This window comes from Paramormyrops kingsleyae, chromosome 7, assembly GCF_048594095.1.
Source record: "Paramormyrops kingsleyae isolate MSU_618 chromosome 7, PKINGS_0.4, whole genome shotgun sequence".
NCBI lineage: Eukaryota > Metazoa > Chordata > Actinopteri > Osteoglossiformes > Mormyridae > Paramormyrops > Paramormyrops kingsleyae.
The window spans coordinates 12,343,453-12,360,742 of NC_132803.1; positions in this window are offsets into that span (position 1 = coordinate 12,343,453).

Genomic DNA, 17,290 nt, shown 5'->3' on the forward strand with positions numbered 1-17,290 from the left:
GCAACTGTAGCTGAGACTCGCTCACCCATTTTTAAAACCGGGTGTTATTTTTACTCACGATATTCAGGTTAAGTACCTTCCTGTGCTGTTTATAGCCCCCGTGAGGTGCAAGACCCCTGTCTCCTTTCACTATGGTATCTCCGCAGCACCTCTAGACCTGTGCTCAGTTCACCGGGGACGGACTAAATATGTGATGAAAAGAACGTGGCTAACGGATTTTTAAAATTTATTATTTTTGTGCTTACATGTGAGGTGTGACGGGTAAAGGATTTGCTGCGTTGGCTCCTAGATACACAGCAAGCAGCAGTTCTCCCGGTCGGCCGCCAGAGGGGGACATTGGCCTAAAAATGAGCCGTTTAATGAAATCCCTTCACTGCAAACGGTCATTCATTATGAGGTTGACATATTAGCAACGGTTCCTATTCAGTTGTGCTGGTGTATTTTTAATTTAATTTTTTGTCATTGACCTAAAATATTGAGCATAGCAACAGAATTCCAAAGGTTTGTTTAGGTCTGTTTCATAGGGAAATTGATACGGACACTATGTGCCGGAACTTTTAGTTTTTTCTTCCGAGGACAGGCGACCAAAATCCGGGATGGTCCCGGAAAATCCTGGACACTTGGCAACCCTAATGCACCACTCATATTTCTGATATGACACAAAGGCCTTCTGTTACAAAATATCCCGTTTATTTGAAATGCAATACATTAAAAGAAAAATGCCCCCACAACCAAGGACCGAATGTGGTCTCGGCAGTGGTTGTACTCTGTGTTCTCCGTGTGAGTATAAGATGAGTTTTGCAGAAACATCTTTAATGTTTTCACGTGGACTTCTGTTCCAGGTGTTAACTCCGCCTGTGTGGCTGTGGACACCTTGTCACCCATTCCCCTCATAATGGGAGCACGTTTATCGAAGAGTTACCTTCCTTTATGCTTTTATTCTGCTCGGGGCCGCTGAGAGAAAGTCCGGCCCCCGGTACGAAGAAGGTGTGTGGGCCCTTATACAAAATTTTACACACGTGGAATGAACGGGCGCACAAGAACACTCGTTGATAGTCACTTTCACCAGTTTTTGTGCATTGACCACTGCCAAGTACCCTGTGACCCACGTGCCTTTTTAATTTTTAAACTAAACAGACCTGCAAAATTTTAAAAAAGACAATAAAAATTAAATGAATTAAATAAATGTTCAAATTACAGTGATCCCCTGCATATTGCGGAAGTTACGTTCCAGACCCATCAGCGAAAGGTGAAAATCCACAATATAGAAAGACCATATAAATAAACTATATATATATATAGAGAGAGAGTTTAAGCCTTAATCCTTACTCCATTTTTATTTATATACAGTACAGGTACAGGTAGGATGTACTTATTGAATCCTTACTCCATTTTTATTTATATACAGTACAGGTACAGGTAGGATGTACTTATTGAATCCTTACTCCATTTTTATTTATATACAGTACAGGTAGGATGTACTTATTGAATCTTTACTCCATTTTTATTTATATACAGTACAGGTACAGGTAGGATGTACTTATTGAATCCTTACTCCATTTTTATTTATATACAGTACAGGTACAGGTAGGATGTACTTATTGAATCCTTACTCCATTTTTATTTATATACAGTACAGGTACAGGTAGGATGTACTTATTGAATCCTTACTCCATTTTTATTTATATACAGTACAGGTAGGATGTACTTATTGAATCTTTACTCCATTTTTATTTATATACAGTACAGGTACAGGTAGGATGTACTTATTGAATCCTTACTCCATTTTTATTTATATACAGTACAGGTACAGGTAGGATGTACTTATTGAATCCTTACTCCATTTTTATTTATATACAGTACAGGTACAGGTAGGATGTACTTATTGAATCCTTACTCCATTTTTATTTATATACAGTACAGGTACAGGTAGGATGTACTTATTGAATCTTTACTCCATTTTTATTTATATACAGTACAGATACAGGTAGGATGTACTTATTGAATCTTTACTCCATTTTTATTTATATACAGTACAGGTACAGGTAGGATGTACTTATTGAATCCTTACTCCATTTTTATTTATATACAGTACAGGTACAGGTAGGATGTACTTATTGAATCCTTACTCCATTTTTATTTATATACAGTACAGGTACAGGTAGGATGTACTTATTGAATCCTTACTCCATTTTTATTTATATACAGTACAGGTACAGGTAGGATGTACTTATTGAATCCTTACTCCATTTTTATTTATATACAGTACAGGTACATATATGTTATAATTACAGTAATACATTTTTATTAATAGTTTAGCATAGGAAAATACTTATTTCAACGTAAAAACCCATAAGAAACAATCACTATAAAACCGCAATTTTCCGTGATAGAACATTGCATATGTTCCACAGAAAAATCCGCGATACAGCGGGGGCGCAATAGCTGAACCGCAGTATTGCTGGGGATCACTGTATAATAAAAATTATGGGATGAGTTGGGCATCATGGCCCCCCTTGAGCTCCATGGGCCCCCTTGAGCTTCATGGCCCCCCTTGAGCTTCATGGGCCCCCTTGAGCTCCATGGGCCCCGGAGCGATGCACCGGCTGCACCCCCCTCTCCTCGGGCCTGATTCTGCTGTCGGCAGGTGAGTTTGCTACATCGCCAATGAACTACCGCCCGTACTTAACTTTCCAGCACTTTACGGAATATAAGCAGAGGTTTTCGAGGGTGTTACTAAGATGTGACAAGTGCCTTTAAATAAGTCCGCATCAGCTGTGCGCTTTCAATGATCTGAAATGAAGGCCGGTCGATATATAAGGATAAGGAGTCGCGCTGACAAGGGTCAGGAGATGTGAGGGCAACTTTTGACTGACCGCCGCTCAACAGTAGGTCTCTGAAAGATTCTGTGTCCAGGTACATAGCCAGGTAATGAAAAACAGCTGAACTTTGAACATTCAAAAGCAGACACTGTGACCAGTGGATTCCCAAGCCCAGTCCGCGAGAACCAGTTAGCCATATAAAGACCAAACAAATTCCCCCCGCCCCGGAATTTGCTTGCTCTTGACCAGGCACGTAGCTACGTAGTGCATCATGCATGTAAACAGGCGCGTAGAAAGGAATTCTGTGCCTCCTTGGTACACTGTGCAGAAAGGGCAAAGGGTCTCCCAAGCAGGCCCCCCCTCCAGTTCAGGCCCGAGAACCTCGGCAACGTCTACGCAGGAGAACCTATTGGTTGGGTTTCTGAACCCCCACCTGTGTTCATCCGATATTTCAACTGGGATTACTGATGAAATATGTTTGACTAGCGAAGATGAGCACAAGGTTTATATGGCTAACTGGTTCTCGCGGACTGGGCTTGGGAATCCACTGGTCACAGTGTCTGCTTTTGAATGTTCAAAGTTCAGCTTATCCAATTGGCTTTGATTTCAAAATGAGTGAAACAGTTATTTTTAGATCTGTGTTCCTTTCCCCATGTAGAGGGGGTAGTGCTCTCACAGGAGGAAGTCTTTAGAGCAGGGGTGTCAAACTGCAGTCCTGGAGGCCGGAGCCCTGTGTAGCTTAGTTCTTTCCCCGTTCCATCACAAATGATTCAGCTCAACAGCTATGTGGTAATTAGCAAAATAAGTTGAATCAGGTGTGTTAAACAAGGGGAAACCCAAAAATGTGCAGGGCTCCGGCCCCCCAGGACTGGAGTCTGACACCTGTGCTTTAGAGCCACAGCGTGGATGTAGACTGTGGTCCTATTGACACCCTCAAGAAACCCAGTGCACTAACAGCTGCACACTGTGGTTCGGGGCGTCTGCATCAGCTCCACGGCTGTTTGCTTGTCAGCACCGCTGGGGAAATGCGACGGCTGTCCTTGCTGTCGTTGTTGCCACACGCTGTCACTACGGTTAAGGCTCTCGCTGCTGATATTGTTCTTGTGCTGCCCCGTCAGGTTTCCAGCAGACCGTCAAAGTACCCCCCCGTCACGCACAGTGGACGCGGATACACGTGTCGCGGTAATGTAACGTTATACCGAGCGTCAACCGGTGTCAAAAAGTTAAATGGCACGCAGTGGGAAACTGACACGGGAGATGTTTAAAAAGATAACGAGGGAACTCTGAACATATAAGGAGGTGATTTGGCTGCGTCAGTCAAAGTGTTTGAGGTCCGATATGGTTGGTGTACATACCGAATCCCCAGTTAATTAAAGTCATGTTCCGAGTTCCAGTTCACTTCTGCTGGATTGTGATCGTTGGCTGTTGGCGTTTCTAGACTGAGTTACTTATTTGAAGCAATAATGTATTGAGTAATGGGTAAACATTCAGGGAGGGGTTTGATGAATAGGGGATGTCTTGGCAAGAGGCCTTGGGGGGATCATTCTTGATCTTAGTGCCCTTTGAGCTTGGAGTCCATCACTTTAACCTCCAAAAGAAAAGACTTTTGTTCTGTTATTGGGCATAGGGAGAGAACATCATGTATAAGTCATTGCTGCTAATTAATATGCTATTAATACGTTATTAATACATTGTCATAACCTACACTTGACCCGTAGGGCATCACAAAGGCTCCCCTGGACTCCTTTGTGTCCCGTCCCTCGACTTGTCCAGTGTGAAGTGTTGGATGTCTTATGGCGGCCTTTTGCTGCCATTTCGGAACAGGGGAAGCCAGGTAACTGGATCAGGGGTGCCCAGAGAAGAAAAAAAATTAATTAGTCCCAAATGAGTTTTCCGCTCGCTGCACACAGCCGCTGTGACCAGGCAGCGTCAGCCACGGAATGTCACATGTTCAGAACTCGACCTTCAGGAGGTCCAGTCTCTCACAGAACAAGGTGTTTTGGTTTCGATGAGGAAAATAATCTTGGAAATGGACGCATTAGGTTTGAATCAGGAGGAAAGGTACAGGGTAGCCCCGATTGCAAAAATATGATTAAATTAACAGGCGCGACAGGACCACAACAGGCAAAAAAAAATGTACCCTCTGTTCAAGACTGCTGTGTCGGATGCCGGGTGCAATTTGCAGTGCAAGCGGTGACCACAAGGTGGCAGCAGAAAAGGGCAAATTGCAGAACACTCAACATCTGTGTTCTGAGCTGTGATTGTACTGGGCTCTTCATTCGCATGGTAATTAAAGCAATTAAACAGATTATTACCGTTTTCCTAATGAGTCCTTTTCTTAGTGAATTAGGCAGGCTTTTATTAGAGGCAGCTTGGTGCCTACAGAGTGATCCAATTTTCAGCAGCGCGGATTGGCGGATGAACCTCGCATCTCTTCGCTCATTCAAACCCATTCACTTTGCCTGTACTAGTTCATTGGAACAGTGCTGCAGAGCTAATTTACACTTGAGGCTTAAGAAAGCAAGCAAACAAACAAACCAGACAGCCACGCAAAGGAAATAAAGGCACTTGAGTTAAAATGACCGAAGAGGAGGGTTTGGCGCGCCCCTTCCTATCGTGACCTTGACAAAATTAGCTAATGTCATCACAACTTTGAACATTTTATTTCGTAATAATCGATTAAGAACGAATTTAAACCACATCGAAATATCCGTGGTGTTTAGAAAACTCTTGACAATCACAACGTACCGTTTACACATCATTAATAAGGATGCTATCTGTTGTCTTTTATCATTTTCGTGTATCGTTCAAGAAACCCTCCAACGATACGGGACGCCTACTGGTACTATACCCCTAGTATTAAGGTCCTGTAAGCCGGGTTCCTTATAGGAGGCGTGCTTCTGTGCACCACCTTGTCACACAGCTTTCATTATCAAGGTAACACCCAAGCGGTTCCACACACCCTTCTACCTAAAGAGGTGGAGGGAGGAGGATGGGGGGGAGAAAAACTGTTACGTTTAATAATTGATGTGCTGCATTTCAATCAATTTTACCACAGCGCGAGGCTAATTAAGGGTTCCGTCTGATTCCCTGGGGTAATTTACTGACTGCACGCTGAAAAAAGTGTATTCTCCTTTTTTTTCCCTGACTACAATTCAAGGGAATTCTCTATTTCAGGAAGCGACTGTGGCTTTGGTTAGTCCCCCCCCCCCCTTTCTCGTCTCCCGAGGCTGGAGACTAAACGCAATTAATACAGCAGCTTTACTGGCTGCTAATTATTAAACGACAAAAAAGAGATTATTTTACACCAGACTAATTTAAAGTTCATAGATTATTGTTTTAATTAATTAAATAAGAAAGTACACTTTAAGCAGGACTAACGACATTTGCATACGAAGGTAATAATTAGTCACTGGAACGAGTCTCACCTAGTTGGAATAAAGGAGGAGGAGATTAATGAGCGCCGTTTTCAAAGCGAGCAACGTTTCTTCGAGTATTTAACAGTAAAATTAATAACTAAGAAGCTCAATTAAGGGCAGGGGGAGTTACTGATTCTTAAATATACAGAGTCACCTCCTCCCTGTACCAAAAACTAGACATGTCTAAAGCAACAGAATAGTTTAAGTGGACCTGTGGCTTTTCTGCGCATTTTGTAATGTACAGTTCACTATATCGGCGATGGCGTGCAGATAACGGGGCGCTTTGGAAACGCCAGTTACTGGGCCGTAGTGGCTGTGGCGAATTTCACGTAGTTTAAATTGCTTTCAAATTGAAAATTGTCTTTTTCGGGGTTAACATTTGTTGAAGGCCGCAATCAGGATTTCTGCGTGTTTTGAAGGTAGTAACGACCTGCCGGGTGCACAGATACTGCCCCGCACGCGGTTCCGGGTGGGTCTGTCCCGTATATCGCCCCCATGTTATCAGTGAAACTCGTCTGATTAACTACTCCTTCGGCGTACAAGCTTGTTCGTGCAAAACGTCGATCCTTTGCTATTCGTGCGTATTTCTCTTTTTTTCATTAATATAAAGGAAACGCCTTGTTTGTTGTGCGGCGCTTTACCGCGATGTAAGCAGCGCTGACTGCGGGCAGGTGAGTTAATCTAATTAATAAGTGCGGATGAAAGCGGAGTCTCACATCTTCAAGTGAACATTTTGATGGAGCAGCAGTCGCTGGGGAAAAAAAAACACGGAGAAGCGGAACGGCGACCATCCCCTTGGGGGAAATGAGAAAGGGTGGCCGGGCGGCGGTCTATTAAGCGTCACTCTCTGATGTTTTTCTGTTTGTTTGTTTAATTTTTTGTCGGGGGGGCGGGGAGGCGGACGGGGGTTATTTATTTATTTTTATTTTTTTGTGCGAATAAATTGGAAAGGTCGCGCACGGGAGGGATAAATGAGAGATGAAAGAAAAGACGCGGTGGATGGAGAGGTGGCCGAGCCGGAGGCCTCAGGTGCTGGAGGGTCCTCCCATTACGCCGCGAGCGCCCAGCCCGCGGCCTCCATCAGCCCGGACACTGTTTTCTTTGCTTTGATGAAAATGTCTCCTTTGTGTATATTGCTTATTAAACAACGCGAACTACACGCCGCTAAAGCCAACGTTGCCTTTGCATCCGCCTTGCCTTTTTCCCCTCCAGTTGTAAATGTTTGTATGTTTCCCCAAACAAAAGGAATTCAGTAAAAATCCAAAGCCAGTAATGCTAGTAGTACAAAAATTAGGTAATTATGAACAGTATTTACTATGCTGTACCAAACTAGTGATTATATAAGATTGAAAAAACTGCAGTATGATGTCATTGGTGAAAACAGAAGGCACTGATTGCCAGGGTGTGGTCACTGTTAGGGGCTCCCTGACTGGCCCGTGCAGGGAGACTGAGGGACTGTCATGTGTTCCAGTAAGGCTCAGAAAGTGTCCAGGTGAAAGGAGACAGCAGCCCCAGGATGGCAGGCCTCAAGCAACAGGAAGGTAGCCTTAATTTGGACGGTGTGGCAGTGGGGGGAGTGAGGATCCTCCGTGGATCCCCCCCCCCCCCACACATCTTAAATGTACCACAAGCCTGTTTACATGTGCCGCCCCATGTGGGGTGTGTTTGGCTGTGGTCAGCTGTATGCAAGTTACTTTGTTTTAGTCAGAAGGGGGGGGGATGGGGTCAGCCAGCTCTCCAGCATAGAGTAGGTCTGAAACACGGTGATGTTCTTTAAAAGCCAGGTTATAATGGGTTAATTTGGGGGGGCTGTGGGCACCGGCCTGGACACCACATCCTGCTGTTGGCAGGGGTGGGGGTCGGTGATGAAGGATGGGCGGCCTGTAATGGTGTGAGGCGCGTGGCCTGGGCCCTCTGGCGGTGTCGTCCTCCCAGGCGGACGCGAGCGTTATTGATGCACCTGCCTCAGGGGGGCCAAGGGGAGGGGGTGACGTCGGCTAATAGATGTGCGAGGTGAGGCTTGCTCTGTCATCAAACAAGGGCTCGTGAAAGATGGGCAGCAGTGATACTATCAGTCATCTGTTGATCAAGATGTAATGCTACTGTATCCCTGCCAATGCCTTCTGCTGGAGCAGTCACACCGCTTCCTGTGTTTTCCTGGGGTGTTTGGTGCATCACCAGTTATGCCCCTCTCCGTATATGTCTCCCCAGGAGTCTGTCCCATCCGGGACCCTCCTGTCAGCTCCGCCCATAGCTCCCACCTTAGTGGTCCTCCACATGAGAGCACCTGTCCCATCAGATGGGCCGTGGCCGTGGACTGGGAGTGCGGGGCTGAGGAATCGCTTTGCCCGGCCAGAGCGAAGCCAGTGCTGGATCTCCTGCATGGCCCGGGCAGAGAGAGCCAGGGGTGTGGCTCAAATCATCCAGCATGACGGAGCACTTCAGGACGCCACGCCGTCCGCAGATGGAGATGCTGGGAGTGTGTAAACAGGCCCGGCTCGGCTCTCTCTGTGGGAATAACTCGCCTAATGAGTGTGCCGCGATGCATTTTTTAAAGCACAGTTAACAACGGCTGTGGCCGTCACCATCCGGACCAGAGGTGCGGCGCTGAGTGCGGGTCACGCCCACTGTGTGGCAGAGAGCCCGCCATGCCTGCCGGTTCCTGCCCTCAGGCTCCACGTCGCTGAGGTTTGGGCCCCGTGGGCACGAGGACTGAAAAGGGAGCCCCAGGGTTAGTTTGCATCTGCAGGGACATCCTTCAGGGGTTTTTTGCCCGTGTAATGTTATCCCCCTTTTAGGGCTGAAGCATCTCCCCAGGCCGACCTCACTGTCTGACCCCAGTGTAAACACCATGTCATGTTTAGCCTTTTTAAATAGCCTAGGCACTCATCAAAGTTTTATAGTGGGGTAAATATCATGGCTCTTCACTTATTTACATCCGTCAGGAGCACTGAATCCATGTCCCCATGAAATATTCATCATCGTTTTAGCAAATGCATGTCTCTGTCGATACCCACCCTCCCTGTTTGTGGGGGGGGGGGGGGGTTGCTCAGTGTTAAGGTTTTATAGATGTGGGAAACGGGGAGCTTGTGGTGAGTTACATTAGCTGCAGGACTCTCTGCCCCCCCCCCCCCCCCCCCCGCCGGATCCTGATCCCGGTGTAACGGCCGTAGATGCCGTTCCCTCCTCTTTTCGGCAGAAGGCCGGGTGCGGCTCTTTGGGTTCTCAACTTCCCGTCTGTGTCCTTGGTCTGTGTTCCCAGCTTCCGTCAGGCCTCCAAGCAGGCCAGCCGAACGCTTTTCCGCCCATCGAGATGCCGAACCCTTAGAATTCTCATGCGGATTTCCACACACACGTGTACGGGGCGTCTAGCTTTTTAGCTCACTGTACGCACATGGACTTGGGACTTGAGGGACTTGAAGAGAAGCGGACATTTCTCGTCTTTTTTTGTTTTTGTCTCTATTCTTCGGTGCTACCTGACGTTTGCCATCACCCAACCCACCAACAAAGAGATCTTTTGCATCTCCAAAGTTCTCATGCTTCCAGGCCCAAGCTGTCACCGAAGGCCCGTCTCCCTGCCGCTTAACTGGGCCGGACCCCGCCCTGACTTGCTCCCCTTCAGGTTCCCTTCTTAAGACAGGCCCAGGTGTGAGGTGGGACTCTGTGAAAGCAACCTATTTAATTTTTAATTAGATTTTGAATTCGTCCCTCGCTCTCCTTTTGCCCTCTGTCTGCTGTAGCCTTCCTCTTTACGTCTCCTGTATTATTCCTTAACTAAACATTTGTCTGGTCTGCACTTGAGGGTTCCGCCTTTAAAGGTCTTTCTTTGGGATAGCATCGGGAGGCCACACAATGCGGGGGCCCACGCGGAACCCCCGGAGGGCAACCAATGGGGGGGGGGGGGGGTTTAAACAGGAACGCCTTTATCTTCCAGGGTGGGGTAAAGCTGCTGCTAGACCCATATGTCTCAGGAAGCTTAACAAAGCGTGTTTCTGCGTAAAGAATAAAACAGAGACTAAAAGTAGTAAATATAACCTATAGCCTTTCTTTTTGTATACAGCCGATGCTCGGCTCTGCAAATGTTTAAGATCCTGGTTCGGACTGGCATTACGGACCCTGGGTAAGACGATGGTGCAGGTCCTGCTCTCAAATCTCGAACGGGCTGCAGAATTTGAGAACAGGAAAGGAGCGGACATGTCGAGGAGACTGTCCCATTTATTAATAATTTTTATTTTTAAGGGAAAGGCCTCGTCGAGAGAAGAGCGAATGACAAGCAGCCTTGTGTTCAGTGCTGCCGACGTTCGGATCTTCCTCATTTCATTGACGGGAGTCTTGCAGACCACTTGTGTCTGTGGTTCAAATCTTAGCGCTGTCACATTTCTGCGAACATCACCCCTTCAAATCTCACATTTATAAATGTGCTGGTAAGCAGCAGAGGCCTTTAACCTAGAGATTTTTACAGCTCATCCTGAAATGATGCCTTTCAGAGAAAGCTATTTGTCTGTTGACTTACACAGATGAGGCTCTTTGTCAACTTTAGAATGATGGCTATTCTCTGCCATGCTCTTCGCCGTGGTGACAATCCCGTCACCATTCTGTCCCGATGGGTCACTGGCTCTTGGCTTGGACTCTGATCCCTGTCAAGGTTGGCAGCTCAGTCCATTCCTGTCTGGGTCGAGTTGCACCCATACGGGAATTTTATTGTGACCACATGCGTGGGGTTGTTTTCGGGCCGAAGAAAGGAAGTATCAGGACCTCCCGTCCCGCCTAGGGTACGTGCGCCCCCACCTCCTCGCAAGGTTGACATTAAATTGCTATTGTGGACTGAGAGCCATCCGAGCCCAAGGATGGAGACTGAAGAGGACCTTGGGCCCAGACGGGAGCTGTCCCCGCACTGCAAGAAGAAACTCCCTTTGATTAAGGATCCACTGTCTCCTGGTCAGTGGGCATCTGTCTGCTTCGTTTGTGTGTTTGGGAGCAGTTTCTGCTTTCATTGTATAGCAGACGAGTACAGGTACTGAGATGGAGCATTAAGTGAAGATTGTTACTGATTATTTTTCTCTCATTTGACCAGCGTATGTGATCTATATTCTCTTGCTCAAAGCTGCGTGAAATGAATTCTTAAAGTGTTTTTTCAATTTTTCTTTTTATGTCTGTTACTTTGTACAGAAAGACACCCCCCCCCCCTTTTGATCTGCGGAGACTGATTATCTGAAAGACAGGACATTGTGCTGACTATATATAACCAAGTATCAACACTCTTGAACCTCTCCCTGAAATTAAATGGGAAGATAATTACAATGTTGTATTAAGCTTTTATGATCTTTACATGTAATTTCCATCCAGAAGCACTTTGCTGCTTAAATGGAGAGACTCATTAAAACTCTTTATAACCAACATCTTAAACGCTTGTCAATAATCCTTGGATATTTGTGTCTGTTAAAAGGTTTTTTTAAGGGAATGAAAGGTTTTTATTTTCAGAAGCAAGTGAGATGTGTGTATTTGTGGTTCTCTTTATATGTTGTTTTTGTGTGTATGTGTCTGATTGTGGTATGATCTCTGAGTTGTAAAATGGTTGACAGACATGCAGTGTCTGAGGGCACAGATTAGCAAAAGACTTCTGACAAAGGTAATACCTTCAGCCTTTAAGTTGTGATGGACGCAGGGTGGGGAGAGTGGACTGTGCTGCTGGGAAACAGCCCACATTGGCGCAGAGGTGCATTCTGGGAGATAGCGGTTATTGCACTGCCACATAATAAGGACAAATAGGGTTTACATGGTAAAGCAGCTTGTTTGTGAGAGGAAATCAGAATGATCTTTTTGTTTGAGAGTCCACCGATTCTGCTCTACCAGGGATTTACTTGTGTTTCCAGCAGCCTTAGGACTATACTATAATGATGCCTTCAGACATAAACATTTAGAATTATCACCATGTTGTGCATATATTGATAGCAAATGAGAGCGAGGCCATTAACATTTGAATAGAGACAAGGTGACATCCCTCCCCCCATCTTGCCGCGAACGACTCGTCTGTTCCATGGCGGGAGTCGTGAGAGTAACGGCTGAGCGGAGGACCGGGCCGAGCATGACTTTGTCTGGGAGTTTCTCGAAGGTAATGGGGAGATGTCGGCACAGTGCTCGCTGCCCAGGGTGAAATTATGATAATAAGGGAAAGAAAAGCTATTACGATCGGCTGGCTTTCATTATGCAAATGATATTAAGACAGGCCGCACAGATAGCCCATGGCTACCGGCTAATCTCCATGCAGTGATTACAATGTGTCAGACTTAGTCATTTTGATTATGACATGTTAATTACACGCCACGCTCACACCTGCATGGTTGATAGGTGCACTCTAAAAACCAAAAAACTAAGGAAGGGGGAAAAAGATCCACAACACTTTTTAAAGCATTGAGTATGGAAAGTTTCATTCGGAGATTAATTAGCCGCTGGTGGCTAACGCCGGAGACTGTGTCGTCCTCGGCTGTGGGACCTGTCATGCGTGGGACTCCGCTGCCAGGCCTGCGAAGCTAAAATATGCAAACTTTACTGCAGATTTCCTCCTGTCTGTTTTCCCTCTGAAATTGGTTGACCTACCACTGACTCTGCTAAATGCCCCACCTTCGCTTTTCCACTGGTAATTCGCTTATGTTAAAATCTCTGTAAAAAATGTTTTTTTTGTTTTTTTTTCCGAGGCCACAGAATGGAAGCAGCCTGAGCCCCCGTTGAAGCTGAAACGTCTTTACGATTTATGAATATGTAATTACGGCCTCACGTCCTGAAGTTGATTTGTGAAATGTGCGCAGGCAGTAAATGGGTTTCTTCTTCTGGGTCCTTTGCAGACCGTGCGTGTCAAACAGATGTTGGTCCACCGTTATTTCTGTTCGCTTAATGTTTAAACACTCCCGACTGCACATCTGGGCCTGCATAAAATGGCGAACAAACAAATGAGCGACGAGGCTTAGAAACGCATAATAATTGCTTGAGAAGGTGAATCTGGCACCGAGGGCTTCGTTCCAATGTAGTCACTGGCTTCGCTTTTTTACCTAATGGTGTTATAATCACTGCTGCGGGGAGGGAGGCTGGGAGTTTTCATAGGCGTTCGCAGGGGTCCTAAGGGCCCTGCGAGTGGGTGGGGCAATCTGACATCATGGGCCATTAGCGCCGGCTGGCGCGGAGATGCTCGGCCAGGCAGCCGGCTTCCCCTTTTTATCAGTCTGCTGCTGTTTACTCGCCGCTGGATTTAAAGTCTGCAGTGAGCCATTTGGGTTATGTAAGCCGAGACGGGCCTTGCCGGCTACGCCCCGTGTTTGCCGCCGGCCAGTTAGGGACGGCCAGCTGCGTAGCGGCCCAGAGCAGCGCTGGACGCCGTGGAACGTCTCTGTTTATGTGTTTTATACCGCAAACTCCCCCGAGGTTCATAAATATTGATCGCGCTGGAAAATGGATGGAGACTTTGTAGTGGCCCCAGTCTGGGGAATACAGTCAATTTCTCTAACTAGCTGAAGACCATGCAAGATGGGATTTGCGCTGCAAAATTGTTTCTCACGTGTTTTTCTGTCCCACCCAGCCCCCCCGCTCATATCGTTTTATTTCTCACCATCCTGTAAATGCAAACTTCTCACACACACACGCACACGCACACGCATGCTCCTATGTGATGTTTGTAGCTGCCTGCCCATTCCACCACACGAACTGGCACGCCTGCCCTACTGTTCATCGTTGGATCAGTTTACGCCTCTTCTGAGCAGCACGCGTCGCCTCATTTTTTTACGACTCCGCCACTAACGACACTTCCTGGTAACCGTGAGTCTCAGCTCCACGCGGAATCAGATTTTAATTGAAACCCTGATGAGAAAGTGGGGCTGAGTGCATTTTTCCCAGCACAGGATTTTGAATGTTTTTTTTTTTCTTGTTCGCTGTAGAGACATTATGTTTTAGCTTGGCTAATGTGTAGGGAACCCCCCCCCCCCACCCCATTGCTTGGTGGGGCTAATTTCAAAGGACAGCTCGCCAGCGCCCCAAAACACCCTGTCAGGTCCGCTTTATGAAAATGGCTTTTGCCCAAATTGGCCCCCTTCATAACCAAACGAGGTGATTCTCTGGGCAGAGGAACAAAGCCAAAACAAGTTATTCAGCACCTGTCACCTCTCCTTAATAAATAAGATTCTCTTTTTGCGTGGGACGCTGCTGTCGTCCCAGGCTGTCCAGGCCTGGCTAGCGGGCCGCGCTCCGTAGATTAAACATCTTGTCTGGCTAGGCAGGACCTAATGAAAAGCAATAGAGATTCACCGCTTTTTAATGAAAGAGACATTGCTCTTTACTGGTCCCAATTTATAGAGCCAATTCTCCTTGTCTGTCAGGCAGGGAGCTGGTACAGCCCCCCCCCCACCCCCCACCAATTGTCTCGTGTTACTTTGTCAGGGGTGTGTGATGGGCTTGGTCTCTGATTGGCTGAGTGAGATGGGTGAGCCATGCAGGCAGCGAATCGTGTAGAAATTAATTACTCTGCTTGTGACCAGCCGCCCCCACCCGCAGCTGGTAATAGCCCAGTTTACATATGTTTAATAACAGGGCAGGGCGGCTCTGCATGTTTACAGACACTCCGTCAGCTTGTGTGATCTGTAAGCCAGAGAGTCACCTGCCCTGCTTCCCTCAACCCATTTAGTGGCTCTAATGAACTTCTGTTTGTGACTGGAGTGGATGCTCTCTGCGGACAGGGCCACTTCCTGCCTGTGACAGGGACGGTGGGTTCACATTCACACGGATGTATTTCAGGCTTCCATACGATCCGTTAAGGAATTTATATCTGGGATGGGGAGGGGGGGGTCTTCTCTCTCTTCCTGACATAATTCCCCACCTTGTGAAACATGAGTGCCATGTTGGATCGAGTGAATTTGCTGCCAGCCGCCTCTGTTGTCGGTCTGAGTCCTCGCCGCCTCTGTTGTCGGTCTGAGTCCTCGCCACCACCCCGTCATTGTCACTGCAGCTTTCCTTGTTTCAGTAGCCGGCATCGAGGCAGGACAGACCAGGCCGGTGCCGAACAGAAAAGCCCCCACTTCTGTCAAACTGGCCTTGAGCGGCCGTCTGCCGCTGTAAACTGGGACTTAGCAATAGGCCACGTCTTTTAATGAAAAAGTGAATTAAACCCACCCATTAGCCTTAACTATTCTGTTATATTTTTGCATATTTCACTGGGGATTTTGATCTATTTAAATCATTTAACAAAACTGTATATTCAGGTTAAGGATCTGTTTTTTTTCCGTCTTTATTTAATTTTAATTCAACTTTTTCCTCACTTTTTGACATTACTGTTTTTTTTTATTTTATTAGCTGTGTCCAAGGACTGGTGTCTTAGTAATTGTTTTTCTGCCTTCTGTGATGGGGCGCCGGGCGGTGGGGGGCTGGTTCAGGCATTTATCCAACTGTTTTTCTACAGTCTACGTGGGTTTCAATCGCGAGGTCTCACTTGTTCACGCTTCTCTTGAAAGGCCAGAGTTTGTTAATGCACCAAAGCCTGGTAAGTTTGAGGGCCTGAAATCTGAAGACTGTGGAGGAAGACGCCAGACAGGATGGGACCTTATTCCCAGTCAGCGCCCGCGATAAAATTAAATTCCCTCAGCGTTTATCAGCAGTGATTCTGTCTCTAAATGAAATACGTTATTTTATCTCCCTTTGGAAATGTTTAAAGGCGATGATAATGTCCTACAACAGAAACAAGGCGAGGTGTTTTAATGGCAGCCCTCTGGTAGGCACTGGGGCCTGATCTCGACTTTATTGTGTGAAGATAGTAATTATACGTGCTGGCGGTTTTAGAGGGAAGGCCCGCCTGCCGAGTCAAGGACGTGCCATTCTTCATGAATATCCTCACAGGCACGGCAGGGCCAAAAAAAAGCCATTTCTGCCCCTTGAATCCGTGAAAATGTGGACGGCCGTGACTCTTGGCCCAATGAGGGGGGAGTGCGTCTACAGATGGGGGGGGGGAGAGACGAATGATATTGATTTTGCCGTCGCCGTCATTCCATTTTCTGTGAGGATGGAGGAAGGACCTGGCTTTCGACCCTGTTGGATAGCTGGTCCTCACAGCGACCTGCCCTAAGGATAAATGCTGCCTTTCCTGTCTCACACACTGGTTTCCTGTTTGTCATATGTTAATGTGCACCATCATTCAGCAGTGAAGCGGCCTGTAGTCCTGTTTGTGTGTGCCTGTGCAGGCCTCTGGGCCTGTAGTCCTGTTTGTGTGTGCCTGTGCAGGCCTCTGGGCCTGTAGTCCTGTTTGTGTGTGCCTGTGCAGGCCTCTGGGCCTGTAGTCCTGTTTGTGTGTGCCTGTGCAGGCCTCTGGGCCTGTAGTCCTGTTTGTGTGTGCCTGTGCAGGCCTCTGGGCCTGTAGTCCTGTTTGTGTGTGCCTGTGCAGGCCTCTGTGCCTGTAGTCCTGTTTGTGTGTGCCTGTGCAGGCCTCTGGGCCTGTAGTCCTGTTTGTGTGTGCCTGTGCAGGCCTCTGGGCCTGTAGTCCTGTTTGTGTGTGCCTGTGCAGGCCTCTGGGCCTGTAGTCCTGTTTGTGTGTGCCTGTGCAGGCCTCTGGGCCTGTAGTCCTGTTTGTGTGTGCCTGTGCGTGCTCAGGGCCTGTTGTGTTTGCATACACCTGCACAGGCCTCTGGGCATAGTCATGTCTGCATACACCAGTGCCTGCCTCTTGGCGTGTAGTCATGTCTGCATACACCTGCGCAGGCCTTTGGGCTATAGTCATGTCTGCATACACCTGCGCAGGCCTTTGGGCCTGTAGTCATGTCTGCATACACCTGCGCTGGCCTTTGGGCCTGTAGTCATGTCTGCATACACCTGCGCAGGCCTTTGGGCCTGTAGTCATGTCTGCATACACCTGCGCTGGCCTTTGGGCCTGTAGTCATGTCTGCATACACCTGCGCAGGCCTTTGGGCCTATAGTCATGTCTGCATACACCTGCGCTGGCCTTTGGGCCTGTAGTCATGTCTGCATACACCTGCGCAGGCCTTTGGGCCTGTAGTCATGTCTGCATACACCTGCGCTGGC